Raw genomic sequence first — 22,290 nt, forward strand, 5'->3', positions numbered from 1 at the left:
CAAACCTGCATCCGCCGCCTGGAACCCTCATGTCGTTCATGCAGTCCAACAAAATAGTATTTGTGTAGTATTTCTTTTGTTATCATGACATTTTCTCACCTTTTTTAATCAAATTATCTTTTTTTTGTTTCATTACAGAGTAAACGGACAAGGTGTTGCACGTTTACAGCATGATAACCAAGACAGTGTACAAAAACCGAGGCAAAACGTGGGTAATGTTTTCCTAAAAAAATGGTAAACCCTAGGTTTATGAAATGTTGATCCCAAAGCAGCATCTGATCCGCCGTGTCAGTGTCACTGCCATCAAGTCTCCCAGGGAAAAATGCAGGCGGGTCAGCAGGCAGATGGCCGAGCAAACAGACAATCTATGGGGGCAGGGATTGGATTAACACGACTATCTAATTGCATTGGAGAAGTCAGAGAACGCGCATCAGGGAAAATGAAAAGTGGCATGGTGGTGATAGCTCATGAAGAAGGACAAACCACGTTTAAAACTGATTCGCTTCAGCGTTCATCACTGCAAAGATGACAGGATCGGATAAGAAATGTATTTTTGTAAAGATGCACATGACTGACAGCTTTTCATAATATTGATTAACAATGAACGGAAGGAACCTGCAGGAGTTCTGATGGCTCGCCCTAACCCTAACCCTTACCCTAACCCTAACCCTAACTGTAAACCCTAAACCTAAACCCTAAACCCTATCCCTAAACCCTAACCGTAAATCCTAAACCCTAACCGAAAACCCTATACCATAACCCAAACCCTAAACCCTAAACCCTAAAACCTAAACCCTAACCCTAACCCCAACCCTAACCGTAAACCCTAAACCCTAAACCCTAACCGTAAACCCTAAACCCTAACCCTAAACCCTAACCCTATCCCTAAACCCTAACCGTAAACCCCAACCCTAACCCTAAACCCTAACCCTAACCCTAACTGTAAACCCTAATCCAAAACCCTAAACCTAACTGTAAACCCTAACCCTATACCCTATCACGTGTTTATGGAATATTCTTGCCCAAAAGTGTCAGGTTCAAACTCCTGTGACACTTTTAAAAACACTTAAATACAGAAATACAGAAGAGACAGACAACAATATTCAAAGTTACTCGCAGCGAGGAGAGTGAAACCACATACCCAGTGACATTTTCGGGGGTCCTTACTACATGGTCGTGCAACTCTAAGGGGGGGGGGGGCAGTTGCACAAGCTGTATTTGTTTGTCTATGTGTGCGTGTATATGTGAGAGTCATTACTTTTATTGTTTTATGAGTTCTTATCTTGACACATTCTTGCAGGATTAACATGAACATCTGCAGGGTTGCTGTTGGCACATCCAGGCACCTCCAGGACCTGGAACATTTCTTCTTCAGCACATTCAAACACTTTTTCTATTGTCTAAGCAAATGGATATAAGGGTGATAACTAACATTATTCATTCTGTCTACATTTTATTCTAACACAAAGGGGAACATTCCCCGGACCATGAATGTTGGAATATTGGAACACATCCCTGTTGAAGTTTGTGGGAAGACCCCACCCTTGTTCTCGAAATGGAGATTTCTATTGGATATTCACAAGAATACTTTATGTACATTAGTATTTTTCACCTATTTATGTGAGGTGTGCATGGTGAAGTTCCTTCCCATACACGCTATCATACTCTCAGCTTACCTTTTCTTCCCACCCTCCCTGCTCCATCCACCTCCGTCTCTCGTCCTTTCCCTCCACAGGGAGCAGCGTGCTTTGCAGGCGTGTGCGTGTGTGATCTGAATTTCAACATCAGTGTCTGTCTTCCCAGCAGACTCTTGGGACGTTCCTGCCCACGTTTGTACTCACTTCAACTCCGACCTCGGCCCTTGTCAGTTGTTACACGACAGAGTAACGTACAAGTCCATCGAATGTTTTTGGAACGCCTTTTTATACCAACAATTCTTACACAGATAGTGGGGACAATAAGAATTTGATCCCCTGCTGGTTTGGTAGGCTCACACCCAGTATAGACAGATAGACGCAAAGATCTGGTTAATAATGTCAAGGGAGTTGGGAGCGCAGTCACCAAAAGTGAATGAAACTACTATACAATATGGAACATCTCACCAGTGCTGAAAGGTTGGGGACCAGTTGAAAATTAAAAGGGAAAAGCTGGTTAATGATGTCAAAGGAGTTGAGATCCCAGTCACCAAAAGAGAAAGAAACCACTATTGTTGCAGTAATTAATACATGGAGAAAATACAATGTGCCAGATTTCACCAGGTGAGGTGTGGATGATTGTGTAATAATGAGGGACGATGATGATGTCAAGGGAGTTGGGAGCCCAGTTACCAAAAGAGAAAGAAACCACTATTGTTGCAGTAATTAATACATGGAGAAAATACAATGTGACAGATTTCACCAGGTGGGTTGTATATGATTGTGTAATAATGAGGGACGATGATGATGTCAAGGGAGTTGGGAGCCCAGTCATCAAAAGATAAAGAAACCACTATTGGTGCAGTAATTAATACAAGGAGAAAATACAATGTGCAAGATTTCACCAGTTGGGGTGTGGATGATGATGTCAAGGGAGTTGGGAGCACAGTCAGAGAGATTAGCATGAGTAAATTAAATGGGAGAAATATAAAATATAAATCGAATTCAATGACAAATTGAAAACGAACTTTATTTCTGGACATGAAATAAGACGCCCCTCGATCCTCTTGGCATTGTGTATTAAGATACCAGCGAGTTAACATGCATCCCCTGACATTTCCATTGGCCCGTTCAATAGTAAGAGGCTACAAGCAGAAGTCAGCGGGATCATCTTACATGCGAAGTGGCTGCACCGACAACCAGAAGGAAAAGCCAAACTCTTGAATATGTAAAGTGCATCCTTTGGAGAGAATTCCGAGGAGAGAATTCCTACCGTAGATCAGAATCTTCAGTCGTTGTTTCAGAAGTTGAGCACATGTTGAGGCAACATCATTGGTCTCTCAGAGAACATAAAGTACTATAACCTAGAACGTTGGTTCCCAGGACCGCCAACCACAACAAAACCGCAAACACCCAGCCAACACACACATAAAGCTTTAAAGCGGTATGTAGTTTACTTTACATTGGAGTACTTCGGGTGAACCGCACCATTCACTTATCATTACTGTAAATGGAGAGCCCAACTCTGATTGTGCTACGTGAGTGTCTATGTCAAGAATGCCTTTTAGGAGAAAAATAATTATAATAATAATCAAAACAGTTTAAGAAAAAGCTAATCACTCTTATGGTTTGGATTTTATTCCCTTACTTGATCCAAAATGTGTCAACCATAACCTTGAAATACACGTAAGTACTTTTACGTAAGTATTTTTACTACACATTTTATTCATTCATTCATTTTCTACCGCTTTTTCCTCACAAGGGTCGCGGAGGGTGCTGGAGCCTATCCCTGCTGTCTTCAGGCAAGAGGCCGGGTACACTCTCGACTGGTGGCCAGCCAATCACAGGGCACATATAGACAAACAACCATTCACACTCACATTCATACCGATGGACAATTTGGAGTCGCTAATTAGCCTAGCATGTTTTTTTGGAATGTGGGAGGAAACCGGAGTACCCGGAGAAAACCCACACATGCACTGGGAGAACATGCAAACTCCACACAGACATGGCCGAGGGTGGGATTTAAACTCGGGTCTCCTAGCTGTGAGGTCTGCGCGTTAACCACTCGTCCGCCGTGCAGACATAATTCCGCAAATTTTCTGTGAGAATTTTTACCACTTCCACATTGTCAACTAAATCGAGAGAATGTAAATTGTGAGGAGCTAGCGAGTTAGCTTGGTAGCTTGCTATGCTAGCGGTGGTGCCCTTGCATTGATCCCGTAGTCTGTGCGTTAGAGTTGAGCAATGTACTGTAAATAAAAAAATAAGCAAACTCCACACAGAGATGGCCGAGGGTGGGATTGAACTCTAGCTTTGAGGTTTGCATGCTAACCACTCGACCACTGTGCCGCCCTACACATTTTATGAATATTGGAAATAAATTAAGAGAGAATTCCCTGTCATTAGACGTCTGGATAATCTGGGTGATGTAATCATCCCAGCAGGACCGCATCAGTACTAAAATGAATGGAAAGCCCTTTTTGTTCCAAAGGCAGGTAATCGGGCAAGGCACTAAATCACACCCTTGCTTTAATCAAACAATTCCTCTCCGACTCGGAGAGCCTCTTCTCACCCATCGGGGAAGAAATGAAAAATCTTTAGTGTTCTCACCTCGCCTCCGCCCGAGATTGATTTATGTAGCATTTCAAGCGCGCAGCAGGCTAATGAGATCACAGCATGCATTTTTCATGGAAAGGATCAAAGTGGAAGAGACACAAATCTACATTTGAAATCATGTGCAGCTCATGTTCCTGCTCAAAGAACCGAAGGAAATGAACTCATCCTTCACTCTCCTGCAGGCCTTCAACTACCGGAGACGGCCGAGGTGAAGAAATTTGGGTAGAAATAATGGGAAAAAAAACATGGACGGAAAGGTGTCGGATTCTAGGAAAACTGGTCATTTTGGTAATAGGCCGTTGGAATGTCATGTTCATGTTTCAAATGGTTGGGAAATGTGGAAGTAGTAAGAATTCTTAAGATCAACCAGAATTTGTGTTTGGAAAATGCATCATTGCGGGAAAAGGTGGAATACTTTCAATGTGGAAAATAAATAGCCTGGATGTTTTGAAGGAGCTGAATGTTTTGGAACGTGTAAAGATCCTACATTCATTTTCAAAGGGAATGTTATTGTGGAAAATCCGGTATTTTGAAAAATGAGGGTTAGGGTTTGATTTCGGGAAAAACTGAGAATTTAGCCTGTTTTATGTTTGGAATAGGTCGAATTGGAATGCGGAAGTGGGAAAAATCCTTAAGGTCAAATTGAATTTGTGCTTGGAAATGTCATATTTTGGATAAAAGTGGGAATTTGGAATCTTTTAAATCGGTTAAGAAATGTGAAGAACGTGGAACTTGTAAAGATTCTGTATTAATTTTCAAAGGGAATGTTATCATGGGAAATCCGGAAATATGAAAAATGAGGGAAACTATTTGGGTTGAAAAGTCCTGATTTCGGGGAAAACTAGGAATTTAGCCTGTTTTATGTTTGGAATGGTTCGAATTGGAATGCAGAAGTGGGAAAAATCCATAACGTCAAATTGAATTTGTGGTTGGAAAATTCATATTTTGGATAAAAGTGGGAATTTTGTGTGGAAAATAGATAGCCTGATTGTCTTGAATGATCTGAATGTTTTCATGTCAGAATGTTTTAAATCGGTTCAGAAATGTGAAGAACGTGGAACTTGTAAAGATTCTGCATTCATTTTCAAAGGGAATGTTATCGTGGCAAATCAGGAATTATGAAAAATGAGGGAAACTATTTGGTTGGAAAGTGTTGATTTTGAGGAAAACTGGGAATTTAGCCTGTTTTATGTTTGGAATGGTTCGAATTGGAATGCAAAAGTGGGAAAAATCCATAACGTCAAATTGAATTTGTGGTTGGAAAATTCATATTTTGGATAAAAGTGGGAATTTTGTGTGGAAAATAGATAGCCTGATTGTTTTGAATGATCTGAATGTTTTCATGTCAGAATGTTTTAAATCGGTTCAGAAATGTGAAGAACGTGGAACTTGTAAAGATTCTGCATTCATTTTCAAAGGGAATGTTATCGTGGCAAATCGGGAATTATGAAAAATGAGGGAAACTATTTGGTTGGAAAGTGTTGATTTTGAGGAAAACTGGGAATTTAGCCTGTTTTATGTTTGGAATGGTTCGAATTGGAATGCCAAAATGGGAAAAATACTTGAGGTCAAATTTAATTTGTGGTTGGAAAATTCATATTTTGGATAAAAGTGGGATTTTTTTAAATGTAGAAAATAGATAGCGTGATTGTTTTGAATGATCTGAGTGTTTTCATGTTGGAATGTTTTAAATCGGTTCAGAAATGTGAAGAACGTGTAACTTGTAAAGATTCTGCATTCATTTTCAAAGGGAATGTTATCGTGGCAAATCGGGAATTATGAAAAATGAGGGAAACTATTTGGTTGGAAAGTGTTGATTTTGGGGAAAACTGGGAATTTAGCCTGCTTTATGTTTGGAACGGTTAGAATTGTAATGTGAAAGCGGGAAAATCCTGAAGGTCAAATTGAATTTGTGGTTGGAAAATTCATATTTTGGTTAAAAGTGGGAATTTTTGAAATGTGGAAAATAGTTAGCCTGATTGTTTTGACTGATCTGAATGTTTTCATCTTGGAATGTTTTAAATTGGTTCAGAAATGTGAAGAACGTGGAACTTGTAAAGATTCTGCATTCATTTTCAAAGAGAATGTTATCATGGAAAATCTGGAATTATGAAAAATGAGGGAAACTATTTGGTTGGAAAGTGTTGATTTTGGGGAAAACTGGGAATTTAGCCCGTTTTATGTTTGGAATGGTTTGACTTGGAATGCGGAAGCTGGAAAAATCCTGAAGGTGAAATTGAATTTGTGGTTGGAAAATTCATATTTTGGATAAAAGTGGGAATTTTTGAAATGAGGAAAATAGATAGCCTGATTTGTTTTGAATGATCTGAAGGTTTTCATGTTGGAATATTTTAAATTGGTTCAGAAATGTGAAGAACATGGAACTTGTAAAGATTCTTCATTCATTTTCAAAGGGAATGCTATTGTGGAAAATCCGGCATTATGAAAAATGCGGGAACTATTTTGTTTGGAAAGTGTGTATTCCTAGGAAAAATGGAAATGTTTAGAATATTGACAGTAGCCTGAATGTTTTGTCTTTGGAATGATTTGAATTGGTTGAGAAATGTGGAAGTAGTAAGAATTCTTGAGATCAAATGGAATTTGTGTTTGGAAAATCGATATTTTGGGGAAAATTGGGAATTTTTGAAATGTGAAAATAGATACCCTGGTTGTTTTTAAAGAAGCTGAATGTTTTAATGTTGGAATGGTGTGAATTTTGAGAAATGTGGAAAATTGTATAATTGTTTGTGGAAAAGTGGGAATTTATTGGAATGTATCAATAGCAAGCCTCCTTAGTGTTCTGACTGAGTGGAACATTTTGATGTCGGAATGGGTTTACAAATGTGTCCGTACACTCGGATGCTCACTCCGGAGACGATTTCTGTTTATTGATTATTTTGACCAGCAGGGGTTCCGTGTTTGCATTAGAACTTTGGAGAACCGCTTCAAGAACCTGTTATTTTCCATAGTCAACCGGTCGTGGTGCAAAGGTACACCATCATCATGGTTCAGTTCATACTTTGGTTTTACAGTCATGGCTTGGTTTATGATCTGCAATTTGTGGTTTACTGAAGCGCGTTTTGTGTCCCTCATTTTTAATGTTTAATGAGAACACAGAACGTCTTTGTACTGAACCAAATATTCTCTAGTAAAAAAAATCTGATGACAAATCCATGTACCTCTACACCACTCGTAATTGGTCATAATTTATATGACTCAGCAAATCTTGACAGTTTAGATGTCCATAAGAAAAAAGACCTTCCCAAAATAGATGTAAGTCAGAGATTCACCTAACCCGATAACGACGACTGCGGGAGCTCGACAGCAATTCCCAGTCGTGACGCTGGCTGGGAGACGGTGGAAGGACGTGACAGCCTAATTACAGTGATTGCATTCTGATAAAGATGGTAATTTCATTGCGGTAGGAAGCAACAGCTAGGAGAACAACTCACTGAATTTTACCATCCAGAGATCTCGATAATCTTTGTTTTGCCTTTAACGTCCTGATCGGTCAAGAGTTTTATTGTTTTTCCTTTCTAAGAGACATAATATGCAATTTCTTTTACAGATAAAAAAACACTTCCAGAATTCACACGCAATTTCTCCTGTTTTAGAATGGTAAACAATTCTCAGAAAATCTACCTAGCATCCATGCAAAGACTCGCTGTGATTGACAGCTCCTCCACAAAATAGGTTGCAGTTGTGTGCTGCAGTGAAATGCGACCGAGTGGAAACGGCGGTTAGGCTGAAGTAATATTCCTCACCACAAAATTGTCTTCAGGAAAATCCTGAAGGTCAAATTGAATTTGTAGTTGGAAAATTCATATTTTGGATAAAAGTGGGAATTTTTTAAATGTGGAAAATAGATGATTTGTTTTGAATGATCTGAAGATTTTCATGTTGGAATGTTTTAAATCGGTTCAGGAATGGGAAGAACATGGAACTTGTAAAGATTCGTCATTCATTTTCAAAGGGAATGTTATTGCGGAAAATACGGCATTTTGAAAAAAATGTGGGAACAATTTTGGCTGGAAAGTGTGTATTCCTAGGAAAAATGGAAATGTTGAGAATATTGACAGTAGTTTGAATGTTTTGTCTTTGGAAATATTTGAATTGTTTGAGAAATGTGGAAGTAGTAAGAATTCCTGAGATCAAATGGAATTTGTGTGAAGATCCTACATTCATTTTCAAAGGGAATGTTATTGTGGAAAATCCGGTATTTTGAAAAATGAGGGGAAACTATTTTGGTTGGAAAGTGTTGATTTGGGAGAAAACTGGGAATTTAGCCTGTTTTATGTTTGGAACAGTTCGAATTGGAATGCGAAAGCAGGAAAATCCTGATGGTCAAATTGAATTTGTAGTTGGAAAATTCATATTTTGGATAAAAGTGGGAATTTTTTAAATGTGGAAAATAGATAGCCTGATTTGTTTTGAATGATCTGAAGGTTTTCATGTTGGAATGTTTTATATCGGTTCAGAATTGTGAAGAACGTGGAACTTGTAAAGATTCGTCATTCATTTTCAAAGGGAATGTTATTGTGGAAAATCCGGAATTTTGAAAAATGAGGGGAAACTATTTTGGTTGGAAAGTGTTGATTTTGGGGAAAATTGGGAATTTAGCCTGTTTTATGTTAGGAATAGTTCAAATTGGAATCCAAAAGCCGGGAAAATCCTGAAGGTCAAATTGAATTTGGAGTTGGAAAATCATATTTTGGATAAAAGTGGGAATTTTTGAAACGTGGAAAATACATAGCCTGATTTGTTTTGAATGATCTGAATGTTTTCATGTTGGAATGTTTTAAATCGGTTCAGAATTGTGAAGAACGTGGAACTTGTAAAGATTCGTCATTAATTTTCAAAGGGAATGTTATTGTGGAAAATCTGGTATTTTGAAAAATGAGGGGAAACTATTTTGGTTGGAAAGTTTTGATTTCGGGGAAAATCGAGAATTTAGCCTGTTTTATGTTCGGAATGGTTCGAATTGGAATGCGGAAGCCGGGAAAATCCTGAAGGTCAAATTGAATTTGTAGTTGGAAAATTCATATTTTGTATAAAAGTGGGGATTTTTTAAATGTGGAAAATAGATAGCCTGATTTGTTTTGAATGATCTGAAGATTTTCATGTTGGAATGTTTTATATCGGTTCAGGAATGTGAAGAACGTGGAATGTTATTGTGGAAAATCTGTCATTTAAAAAAAAATACAGGAACTATTTTGTTTGGAAAGTGTGTATTCCTAGGAAAAATGGAAATGTTTAGACTATTGACAGTAGCCTGAATGTTTTGTCTTTGGAATGGTTCGAATTGGTTGAGAAATGTGGAAGTAGTAAGAATTCTTAAGATCAAATGAAATTTGTTTGGAAAATCCATATTTTGTGGAAAATCCGGCATTTTAATATTCCTCACCACAGACAAAATTGTCCCAGCTGTTGGGGTGAAGTCGGAGAGTGACCAAGGGCGCCCACCCCACCCCACCCCACCCCTACCTACCTACTTAACTCTCCAGATCAAGACCCAGCGATGTAGCTTCATCTTGGGGACAAAAACGTCCACATTCCGGGTAGTTTAGTGGGGACTCATACAGTAATATTCTGGTTGCTATGTTTTTGCCATGCAACAAAGCTCTTGCCTAGTGAGTGGTTTGAGTCCCGCATCGGGTCATCAAGCCCTGGTGGGCGTTAAATGGTAAAGATGCGCTCATGACGCCAACAGCTGTATGAGAGGGCATCTCGTCGGTTCATTAACCGAGCCTTTGTGTGCCTGTGGAACCACAAGGAAGCTATTGACGAATCCCACCTTGTAGCTTGGCCGAGTCTCCATGGCGATGGAAGAATGAGGACGAAGAGCGAGGTGGTGGTTGAGAACTCATGTGGAGAGCGCCATTGATCGGAAACTGTAGAGGATGATTCACGCACTCAAGGAAAGGAACGTCGACGTGAGGAAGACGGGGTTTCATATGTACTCTTTGAGTGGAAGGATTTCACAGTAATTTACACAATAACAGGATTATATTTCATGGTTTCATAGTTCTAGTTCATAGTGCCAGATTGTTCCTCTTCCGCGTCTTCCATCCATGCCGTTACCTTGCCAACAACTGTCTTCCAGTTTCTTCTATTCTTTGTCACTGCGTCATTGCGGGAAAAAGTGGAATACTTTCAATGTGGAAAATAAATAGCCTGGATGTTTTGAAGGAGCTGAATGTTTTCATGTTGGAGGAACGTGAAAAGATCCTACATTCATTTTCAAGGGGAATGTTATTGGAGAAAATCCGATATTTTGAAAAATGATGGAAACTATTTTGGTTGAAAAGAGTTGATTTGGGGGAAAACTGGGAATTTAGCCTGTTTTATGTTGGGAATAGTTTGAATTGGAATGCGGAAGCCGGAAAAATCCTTCATTCATTCATTCATTGTGCTACGTGAGTGTCGAGAATGCCTTGTAGGAGAATTCATTCATTCATTAATTCATTGTGCTACGTGAGTATCGACAATGCCTTGTAGAAGAATAATTAATTCATTCATTCCGCTATGTGAATGTCGAGAATGCCTTGTAGAAGAATAATTCATTCATTCATTCATTCATTGTGCTACATGAGTGTCGAGAATGCCTTGTAGAATAATTAATTCATTCATTGTGCTACGTGAGTGTCGAGAATGCCTTGTAGAAGAATAATTCATTCATTCATTCATTCATTCATTGTGCTACATGAGTGTCAAGAATGCCTTGTAGAACAATAATTCATTCATTCATTCATTGTGCTACGTGAGTGTCGAGAATGCCTTGTAGAAGAATAATTCATTCATTCATTCATTCATTCATTGTGCTACATGAGTGTCAAGAATGCCTTGTAGAACAATAATTCATTCATTCATTCATTGTGCTACGTGAGTGTCGAGAATGCCTTGTAGAAGAATCATTCATTCATTCATTCATTGTGCTATGTGAGTGTCGAGAATGCCTTGTAGAAGAATAATTCATTCATTCATTCATTTATTCATTCTTTCATTCATTCATTCATTCATTGTGCTATGTGAGTGTCGAGAATGCCTTGTAGAAGAATAATTAATTAATTCATTTATTCATTCTTTCATTGTGCTACGTGAGTGTTGATAATGCCTTGTAGAAGAACAATTCATTTATTCATTCATTCATTGGGCTACGTGAGTGTCGAGAATGCCTGTCTTCGGGCGAGAAGACAATCCCAGGGCACATATAGACAAACAACCATTCACACTCACATTCATAACTATGGACAATTTGGAGTGACTAATTAACCTAGCATGTTTTTGGAATGTGGGAGGAAACCGGAGTACCCGGAGAAAACCCACGCATGCACGGGGAGAACATGCAAACTCCCACACAGAGATGGCCGAGGGAGGGATTGAACTCTAGCTTTGAGGTCTGCATACTAACCACTCGTCCGCCATGCAGCCCGGGATAGAAACCTTGACAATAAAATGGCAGATAAGTGGATGCTTTGTAGGTCATGAGGGAGTTCCACGTATGTCTGATTGGCCCCAACCCCCCTCCCCCTTCTCCTCCTTCTCCCTCAGCTTTTTTTGCAGCCTCACATTCAGGTAGAATCATTCATCTCTGTTGCCATGGTAATTTCAATTGCTCCAGCATGACGAGGAGGGCCTGCGGACTGGGATGGCGGTATGTGCTACGTGTTACGTTTACATTCCCTAACAATGAACAATGGTCACCCTTGCCGACGCTCATCTGTCGGACCCCCACCCCACGCCTGCTTTTGTGTATTTAGTCATTTACATAATCCCTCTAATATACATAATAATAGGACATATTATTATTTTTTAATTATAATAATAATAATACATAATAATAATAATAATAATAATTATTATTATTTTTAAATATTTTTATAATAATAATAATACACAATAATATTAATACATGTTATTTGTATAGCGCTTTTCAGTTTAGAGCTAAAACAAGGCTAAAAGCGGCTAATAGAAGCTAATAGAGGCTAATAGAGAACAAGCTGAATAGGTGTAAGATATGCTAACACAATGCTTATTCAGCTACATGGAACATAAACACTTTTTTTCATTTATAAGTCGCTCTGGAGTATAAGTCGCAGGAACAGCCAACCTAGGAAAAAAAGTACCACTTATAGTCCGGAAAATACGGTATTAGCCTGAACTTACTTATTCGTGCTACTTTTTGTCAATTTTTATAAATATGATCTTTTTTTTCGGTAGTATTATGACTTTATTCTCATATTATGACTATTTTCATAATTTTATAACTTTTTTCTAACCAAAAATTCCCCTAAAAGAAGTCATTATTTGATTTGTTTGTTCCTCATATTACGATAAAAAAATTATACATATTTTTGTCTTTAATTTATCAACATTTATGGTATTTTTTGTGGAACCTTGGTTAGCATGTAGTTAGTTAGTGTGTGTTTTTTTTGTAACCTCAAAATTGTATGCTACAATTTTGGTTCTGTTTTTTTATGCATTCCAGAATTCCATAGTCCGGACTACAAGTCGCTCCGGAGTATAAGTTGCACAAGGCCAAAAATGCATAATTACGTAGAAAAAAAACATACATAAGTCGCACTGGAGTATAAGTGGCATTTTTTGCGGGTAATTAATTTTCCAAACTACTTGACCAAAACATTAGACATTAGTTTTAACAATAAAAGAATAGAGAACACGCTAACACATGCTAACACATGCTAACACAATGCTTATTCAGCTACACAAAAAATAAACATGAACACAAAAGGTGTCCAGTGTTTATCGAACATAAACACTTTTTTCATTTATAAGTCGCTCTGGAGTATAAGTCGCAGGAACAGCCAACCTATGAAAAAAAGTGCCACTTATAGTCCGGAAAATACGGTAAACGTAAGTTAAATTGCTTGTATATTTCTTAGCTACCCTTTTGAATGTTAAGTTTCTGTGTGATGACTTCAGTGGGTTGACAAGCTTGTTGTGAGTTGTGATTGGCTCCTGCCAAAAAAAGAGCTACTGTTTCATCACTGACTCACGAGCGATTCAGTATTTAAACGATTGGTAGTAGTACTGAAGTAAAGAAATTAGTGGCTAATCCACCGGAAATTACAATAGAAATAAGGGCTTAAAATATTTTTGTGTTTTTAATAAATGTGCTTTTTTTCATCTTGTTTTTAGCATTTTCATTCACGTCTTGCCTCTCTAAACTGACAAATTTCCCTCCAAAGGATCAAATGGGACAAGGGTGGCATCAAACTTGCATTGGTCTTCCTGTAAATTCCACACAAGACATCAAAAGTGGAACAATTATTTCTTCTCACTTGATTTTCAAAATCGCCATCAACCCTGACTGAGTTGTTTCCACGATGCATTGTACCTCATTGATGGGCGATTTGATGTCTGAGAGCATAGTGGCATGCTACTGTATGTGTTGCCATAGCAACTGCACCACTTGGCTGCGAGGACATGCATCATGGAGTGCTGCTGGAAACCGGGAATCATTTGGGAGATTCTGACATGGGACTGGGAAATTGTGCCTGTGTGTGTATGTGAGGTGGGGCAAAGAAACATACAAAGAACAAAGACCACATCCACAGTGGACCCAGATCCACAGTATATGTACATAAGTCCTGATCATGAGCCAAAGACAATGACTTCAGTTTTTATTTTGTAACTACACAATGATTGGTTATAATTCTGATCTGAGTTCAGTCTGCATATTTGGGTAGCATGTACAGATTGAACAATAAGGGTCCATGCATTGACCCCTGGGGAACACCACAGCTGTGACACAGACCAAATGCCTATGTTTTGAGGTCAGTTCATGGTTTGATAAAGTTGGCTGTAGAAGCTAGTGATTCGGTAGCCACACATGATTATGTGGGCTAATTAGTTTTTTTACACATATTTATTAATTACTGCCACCAATGGCGGAATGAGATGTGTTTTCTGTGAAAAAAACATGACGTAAACCTTTCACAGCACAGTGCTGGAAAAGGTCATAAAGGACGTAAACCTTTTCTAGCACAGTGCTGGAAAAGGTCGTAAAGGACGTAAACCTTTTCTAGCACAGTGCTGGAAAAGGTCGTAAAGGACGTAAACCTTTTCTAGCACAGTGCTGGAAAAGGTCGTAAAGGACGTAAACCTTTTCTAGCACAGTGCTGGAAAAGGTCGTAAAGGACATAAACCTTTTCCAGCACAGTGCTAGAAAAGGTTGTAAAGGACGTAAACCTTTTACAGCACAGTGCTGGAAAAGGTTGTAAAGGACGTAAACCTTTCATAGCACAGTGCTGGAAAAGGTCGTAAAGGACGTAAACCTTTTCCAGAGCAGTGCTGGAAAAGGTCGTAAAGGACGTAAACCTTTTCCAGAACAGTGCTGGAAAAGGTTGTAAAGGACGTAAACCTTTTCTCGCACAGTGCTGGAAAAGGTTTACGTGGAAAAGTGCACGTCATGCACAGTGCTGGAAAAGGTCGTAAAGCAGGTAAACCTTTTCCAGCACTGTGCTGGAAAAGGTTTACCTGATGTAGTAGAGTGAAAGCGTGATGGTCGCTCTCCAAGGTCCTGAGCTCTATTAAGAAATATAAACATGACAATGTTACACTTACTTTGAATGTTCTTTCTTCCTTCTTTTTTTCCCAAGTGTGTATCCTTCACACATCGGTCGCGCACAATTGGATTTGGGCTTCCTGGTGTGTGTGTGTGTGAGCGAGAGAGAGAGAGAGAGAGCAAGAGAGAGAGAGAGAGTGTGTTGAGGCAAAGCCAGCGTCAATCCTCTGCGTGGTGTTGCTGGACATACTAATAGCCGTAACCACTGCAGCAACAACACACATCATCCCCCCCCTCCGAAAAAAACACCCGCCTTTGCTGTTGGACCCCATCGTCTCATCCCGACCGCTTTCCGTCTTGGAGTTTTTCTCCTCCAGAAGGGAGACTTCATCATCAGCATTCATGGAAGCGGCGTTGGAGTTTTATTCGGGAAAGACAACACGACCGTAAAATGGTAAGACAGGAAATAACATTGTGATGTTATTCCTTATTTTCCCACATCGGGCTTCAATTATGGAAGATCATGCCGGGATCTTGCGGCATGCATGTCTGCCGGGTTGAGAGAAAAGGTCCCCCCCTTCCCCACCCACCCTCTGTTAGCGCGCCGTTTTCTTGTCTGATTGTGCAGCAGGAATATTGAATGCGTGGAATGAATGCATATATTATCTTCACCCCCCCCCCCACTTAGGGGGGACATTTATCCTTTATTCTTCTCTCTCAACCTCATTTAGAGCCTAATTTTTCTCAAGGTCATGTTATACGTTCTTTTAAAAAGTGGTTGTGTTGATGCTTAAATGTGTTGGATGAGTTAAGCCGCCGCCCCAAAATGCACTGATACTATTTATATTACTCAATTGTAGGCCGCCATGCTTGTTTTACCGCCAATTCACAGCTTTGTCTTAATGCATTTTACACACGAGGCAGGTTGGGAATCATAAGATTTAACCATATCAAACTCTTCTTCCGAAATTTCTTCAATGAATTCCCACTCACTTTGAATCAACTGGGAATTCACAGCAAAAATGCAGCAAAACATTCATTCATTCATTCATTTTCTATCGCTTTTCCTCACAAGGGTCGCATGGGGTGCTGGAGCCTATCCCAGCTTTCTTCAGGTTAGAGGCGAGGTACACCCTGGACTGGTGGCCAGCCAATCACAGGGCACATATAGACAAACAACCATTCACACTCACATTCATACCTATGGACAATTTCATTCATTCATTCATTTTCTACCGCTTTTTCCTCACAAGGATTGCGGGGGGTTGCTGGAGCCTATCCCAGCTGTCTTCGGGCGAGAGGCGAGGTACACCCTGGACTGGTGGCCAGCCAATCACAGGGCACATATAGACAAACAACCATTCACACTCACATTCATACCTATGGACAATTTGGAGTGGCTAATTAACCTAGCATGTTTTTGGAATGTGGGAGGAAACCGGAGTACCCGGAGAAAACCCACGCATGCTCGGGGAGAACAGGCTGAGGGTGGTAATTTGATATTTTTTATTTATTTATTTATTTATTTATTTTTTACAAAAAAATATATATTTTTTTACAAAAATATATTTTTTTTTACAAAAAAAATCTTTTTTTTACAAAAAAAAATATCTGAAAAATCAAAAAAAGTCTGTGAAATTGTTATCCTGAATGTTTGGATTGTGGGTTGTTTGAAAGGGCTGAGAAATGTGGAAAACCTACTTTCATCTCAATTGGAATTTTTGTATCGGAAAATGTGGAATTCCTAGAAAACCAGGAATTTTTTAACCTCACTGTTTTGATATTGGAATGGGTTGACAAATGTGGAATTTCTGTCAAACTGGGGAAATGTTGCCCAGAATCTGGAGTGGTTTGAATGGGTTGGGAAATGTGAAAGTATGACATACATATCAATGGGAATTTTTGGGCTGGAAAATGTGGAATTCCAGAAAAATTGGGAAATTGTTATCCTGAACATGTTGATGTTGGCATATAGTGAATAGTTTTAAGAAATGTGGGAAAATAAGATTCATTCTAGTGGGAATTGTTGGGTCAGAAAATTTTAGGGGTCCACCCTGGACTGGTGGCCAGCAAATCACAGGGCACACGGCCGAGGGCGGAACCGAACCCCGGTCTCCCAGCTATGAGGCCCGTGTGCCAACCACTCCTCCACCGTGCCGCGTCTGTGAAATTGTTGTCCTGAATGTTTTGATTGTGGGGTATTTGAATGGGTTGAGAAAAATGAGGAAAACCTCCTTTCATCTCAATTGGAATTTTGGGTCGGAAAATGTGGAATTCCTAGAAAACCAGGAAATTGTTAACCTGACTGTTTTGATATTGGAATGGGTTGAGAAATGTGGAAAAATGACATTCATCACAGTGGGTAATTTTGAGCAGGAAAATATGGAATTTTGGGATGTCTGTGAAATTGTTATCCTGAATGTTTTGACTGTTGGGGTGTTGGAATGGGTTGAGAAATGTGGAAAACCTCCTTTCATCTCAATTGGAATTTTGGGTCGGAAAATGTGGAATACCTAGAAAAATGTGGAAAACCTCCTTTCATCTCAATTGGAATTTTGGGTTTGAAAATGTGAAATTTTGGGATGTTTTTGATTTTGATTGTTGGGGTGTTTGAATTGGTTGAGAAACGAGGAAAACCTACTTTCATCTCAATTGGAATTTTAGGTCGGAAAATGTGGACTTCCTAGAAAAGCAGGAAACCTGCCTGTTTTGATATTGGAATGGGTTGAGAAATGTGGAAAAATGACATTCATCACAGTGGGTAATTTTGAGCAGGAAAACGTGGAATTTCATGATGTCTGTGAAATTGTTATCCTGAATGTTTTGATTGTTGGGGTGTTGGAATGGGTTGAGAAATGTGGAAAACCTCATTTCATCTCAATTGGAATTTTGGGTCGGAAAATGTGGAATTTCGGGATGTCTGTGAAATTGTTGTCCTGAATGTTTTGATTGTTGGGGTGTATAAAATAAAGTTAAAAAAACTTAAATTATATTAGGAAAGCAGGAAGTGAACAAATATAACAGTTACTGATTGTAAAAGTACCAGATGGAGGGGTAGGATTTAATAAGCTTTGCTTCTTCCTACTCCTTTTGGACATGTGGAACTGGGAACTGATTATGGGATGCACTCAATTGGAATCTGATGCATGTTCAAATGAAATTAAACCATTACCATTACCATTACCATAATGAGGACAAGAACTGGAGATCTGTCTCATTCGCCTTCTCTTTTCATTCATAGGCTCCTCCCTTTGCCATCCCAAAATAGTAAAGACAATGTCATGTGTGTATATATTCATTCCTCTCATCATTCCTCAGGCTGAATATAGAGCAGCCGACCTGAGCCGTCCACAGCGACGCTAGATTAGCATGAGCTGATGATACTTTGGATTCCAAACGGGGGGGCCTTTTAAAGCCCTTTCCGAGGAAGGCATAGCGACGGAAGATGGAAAGAAGAACGGGATGGGATGTGATGACCAGCACTGGGGCATGGAGTTGGACTACACAAGTCATAAACGATAAACCAGAGCAAGAAAACGTGAAATTTCGGGGTGTCTGTGAAATTATTATCCTGAGTCTTTTGATTATTGGGTTTTGAATGGGTTGAGAAATGTGGAAAACCTCCTTTCATCTCAATTGGAATTTGGGGTCGGAAAATAAAATTTCGGGATGTCTGTGAAATTTTTATCCTGAATTTTTTGATTGTGGGGTGTTTGAATGGGTTGAGAAATGTGGAAGACCTACTTTCATCTCAATTGGAATTTTGGGTCAGAAAATGTGGAATTCCTAGAAAACCAGGAAGTTGTTAACCTGAATGTTAATATTGGTGGTTAATATTGGTTAAAATTGAATTTTGATATTGGAATGGGTTGAGAATTGTGGAAAACCTACTTTCATCTCAATTGGAATTTTGGGTTGGAAAATGTGGAATTCCTAAAAAAACTGGAAATTGTTGTCCTGAATGTTTTGACTGTTGGGGTGTTGGAATGGGCTGAGAAATGTGGAAAACCTCCTTTCATCTGAATTGGAATTTTGGGTCGGAAAATGTGGAATTCCTAGAAAACCAGGTAATTGTTAACCTGACTGTTTTGATATTGGAATGGGTTGAGAAATGTGGAAAAATGATATTCATTGCAGTGAGTAATTCTGAGCAGGAAAATGTGGAATTTTGGGATGTCTGTGAAATTGTTGTCCTGAATGTTTTCATTGTTGGGTGTTTGAATGGGTTGAGAAATGTGGAAAACCTGCTTTCATCTCAATTGGAATTTTGGGTCGGAAAATGTGGAATTTCGGGATGTCTGTGAAATTGTTGTCCTGAATGTTTTGATTGTTGGGGTGTTGGAATGAGTTGAGAAATGTGGAAAACCTCCTTTCATCTCAATTGGAATGTTGGGTTGGAAAATGTGGAATTCCCAGAAAACCAGGAAATTGTTAACCTGACTGTTTTTATATTGGAATGCTTTGTGAAATGTGGAAAAATTATGAAATGTTGTCCTGAATCTGGAGTGGTTTGAATGGGTTGGGAAATGTGAAAGTATGACATATATATCAATGGGAATTTTTGGGTTGGAAAATGTGGAATTCGTGAAAAATTGGGAAATTGTTATCCTAAAGGTGTTGATGTTGGAATAATGTGAATAGTTTTAAGATATGTGGGAAAATAAGATTCATTCTAGTGGGAATTGTTGGGTCAGAAAATGCAGAATTCCGGGAAAAGCAGGAAATAGTTTGGATATTTTGATACTGGAATGGGTTGGGAAATGTAGAAGAATGACATTCATTTCAATGGGAATTTTTGGGCTGGAAAATCCCAGAAAAATTGTGAAATTGTTATCCTGAGCGTGTTGATGTTGGAATTTAGTGAAGAATTTTAAGAAATGTGGGAAAATAAGATTCATTCTAGTGGGAATTGTTGGGTCAGAAAATGCAGAATTCCGGGCAAAGCAGGAAATAGTTTGGATGTATTGATGCTGGAATGGGTTTGGAAATGTAAAAGAATGACATTCATTTCAATGGGAATTTTTGGGCTGGAAAATTCCAGAAAAATTGGGAAATTGTTATCCTGAAGGTGTTGATGTTGGAATATAGTGAATAGTTTTAAGAAATGTGGGAAAATAATATTCATTCTGGTTGGAATTGTTGGGTCAGAAAATGCAGAATTACGGGAAAAGCAGGAAATAGTTTGGATGTTTTGATAATGGAATGGGTTGGGAAATGTGGAGGAATGACATTCATTTCAATGGGAATTTTTGGGCTGGAAAATCCCAGAAAAATTGGGAAATTGTTATCCTGAACGTGTTGATGTTGGAATATAGTGAAGAGTTTTAAGAAATGTGGGAAAATAATATTCATTTTAGTGGGAATTGTTGGGTCAGAAAATGCAGAATTCTGAACAAAGCAGGAAATAGTTTAGATGTTTTGATGCTGGAATGGGTTTGGAAATGTGGAAGAATGATATTCATTTCAATTGGAATTTTTGGGGCAGGAAAATTTGGAATTCTGGAAAAAAACAGGAAATTGTTATCCTGAATGGTTTATTGCTGCATGATGCAGGGTTGAGAAATGTGTGGAAAATGTGTGGAAAAGGCCATAATTTCAATGGGAATTTTGGGGTAGGAAATTGAGAATTCTGGAAAATTCTGAATGTTTTCACGCTGGGAATGAGTTGAGAATTGTACATTCAGGAGTTTTGGGGCTTTCTCGGAAAATGCAAAATTCCAGGAAAACTGGAAAATTTGGGGAATGCTAAAAATAGATAATGTGCCTGCTTTGAATCAATTGAGAAACATGGAACATAAAAATGATCCTTGTGTTATTCATTTTCTGTGGAAATTTTGCCGTTAAAAATGTGGGAATTCTTTGGACTGCATGTGGAATAATCATCCCACCCAACTCTCCCTTTCTTACTCCTGCTTTATCCCAAACATCCAATTGAACTCCCATGGGAGCCACTGAGTCTTCTTGGTATTTGTCTCCCACTGGCCTCTCGAGGTGATACGAGGTGAAGAAATTCCCGTGTTTCCGTGCTGCCTTCTTGTTTGGAATATCATGTGATGAGCAAACATGCTTGTGTGTATGTTACAATTTGGTCCATTAACACATCCACGCTCCCACGCACGTACCGACAGCGTGGAAGATGAAAGGCGTTGTTACTCATTAAGTCGCTGATTACGGCCCATGGAGAATATTCCTGAACAGCTGCTGCTCACACAAGGAACTTCCTATCCGTATTAGACGTTTCTGGTTGTGTCTGTGAACACATTCAGTACCCAAAACTGGTCCATATGTGACCTTAGTAAAACGCCCCCCAAGGAACGTTCGAGCATCTGACAAACGCTATTGATAGAACGACACACTTGAGTTTTTAAAGATTCTATTTAAAGCTCGGCAGAAGAATAAGCAGGAGGGGCTTCCCGATCCATGAGGTCCAATCTGAACTCGGCCCATCTCTCAGCTGTTGCTGTTGACAACGGGCAAGGGGAGGAGCCTGTTTCTGGCAGGGCTATAGTGGAGTAGGGGGCCCCCCGAGCTGCCAAGTTCTCCTTGGGGGATGAGGCCTGAATACTTGTTCCTGCGTGACGCCCCACCAGGCCTGCGAGTTCGACTGCAACCGGAATGACGGCAGGATAAACATTCATCATCACGCACACTACAGGCTTCCGGGTTCATAATCATATTCATATTCAGATTCATACTGGTGATGGACAACATGTCCGCTTCTATCCCAGCTGACTAAATACTATTTTTTTTAACATTATTAGAGCCCTGTAGACTGAAATAACACCCCTACAGTCACCTTATACTCCTATTATTATTTTTTTTTTACAGAACATTGCTCAACTCTAATGCACAAGCTGCGGCTACAGGATCAATGCAAGGGCACCACTGCTAGCATAGCAAGCTAACATGCTAACTAGTTAGCTCCTCACAATTTACATTCTCTCGATTTGAATTAGTTGACAAATGTGGAAGTGGTAAAAATTCTCACAGAAAATATGCAGAATTATGTCGGAACACAGGCTGCACGGCGGTCGAGTGGTTAGCGCGCATACCTCACAGCTAGGAGACCGGAGTTCAATCCCACCCTCGGCTATCTCTGTGTGGAGTTTGCATGTTATCCCCGTGCATGCGTGGGTTTTCTCCGGGTCAGGATAAGAAAATGAATTAATTAATTTGAATAATGATTAATTAATGGAATTAACGTAATGGTAATGGTTTAATTTGAATATGCATCAGATTCCAATTGAGTGCATCCCATAATCAGTTCCCAGTTCCACATGTCCAAAAGGAGTAGGAAGAAGCAAAGCTTATTAAAACCTACCCCTCCATCTGGTACTTTTACAATCAGTCACTGTTACATTTGTTCACTTCCTGCTTTCATAATATAATTTAAGGTTTTTTAAATTTAATTTAATTTTTGTTGATTTTAAAAAAATATAAAAAAATGTTTTTATTTAAAAAAAATTCAATCAAAAAATGTTGTCATTAAAAAATGTTATTAAATTTTAT

At 39.1% G+C, this 22,290-nt stretch overlaps 1 protein-coding gene across 2 annotated transcripts in view; it reads left to right on the forward strand.

Annotated features, from left to right (window-relative positions):
- The first annotated feature begins 14,992 nt into the window (after window positions 1-14,992).
- The window catches only part of adcyap1r1b (adenylate cyclase activating polypeptide 1b (pituitary) receptor type I), a 25,197-nt gene continuing 17,899 nt past the window's right edge, over window positions 14,993-22,290 (forward strand). For both annotated transcript variants that reach the window (XM_058073533.1, XM_058073534.1), the window contains exon 1: window positions 14,993-15,235. The gene's annotated coding sequence lies outside the window, so the exon portion shown is untranslated. The remainder of the gene's footprint in view (window positions 15,236-22,290) is intronic.

This window comes from Doryrhamphus excisus, chromosome 5, assembly GCF_030265055.1.
Source record: "Doryrhamphus excisus isolate RoL2022-K1 chromosome 5, RoL_Dexc_1.0, whole genome shotgun sequence".
NCBI lineage: Eukaryota > Metazoa > Chordata > Actinopteri > Syngnathiformes > Syngnathidae > Doryrhamphus > Doryrhamphus excisus.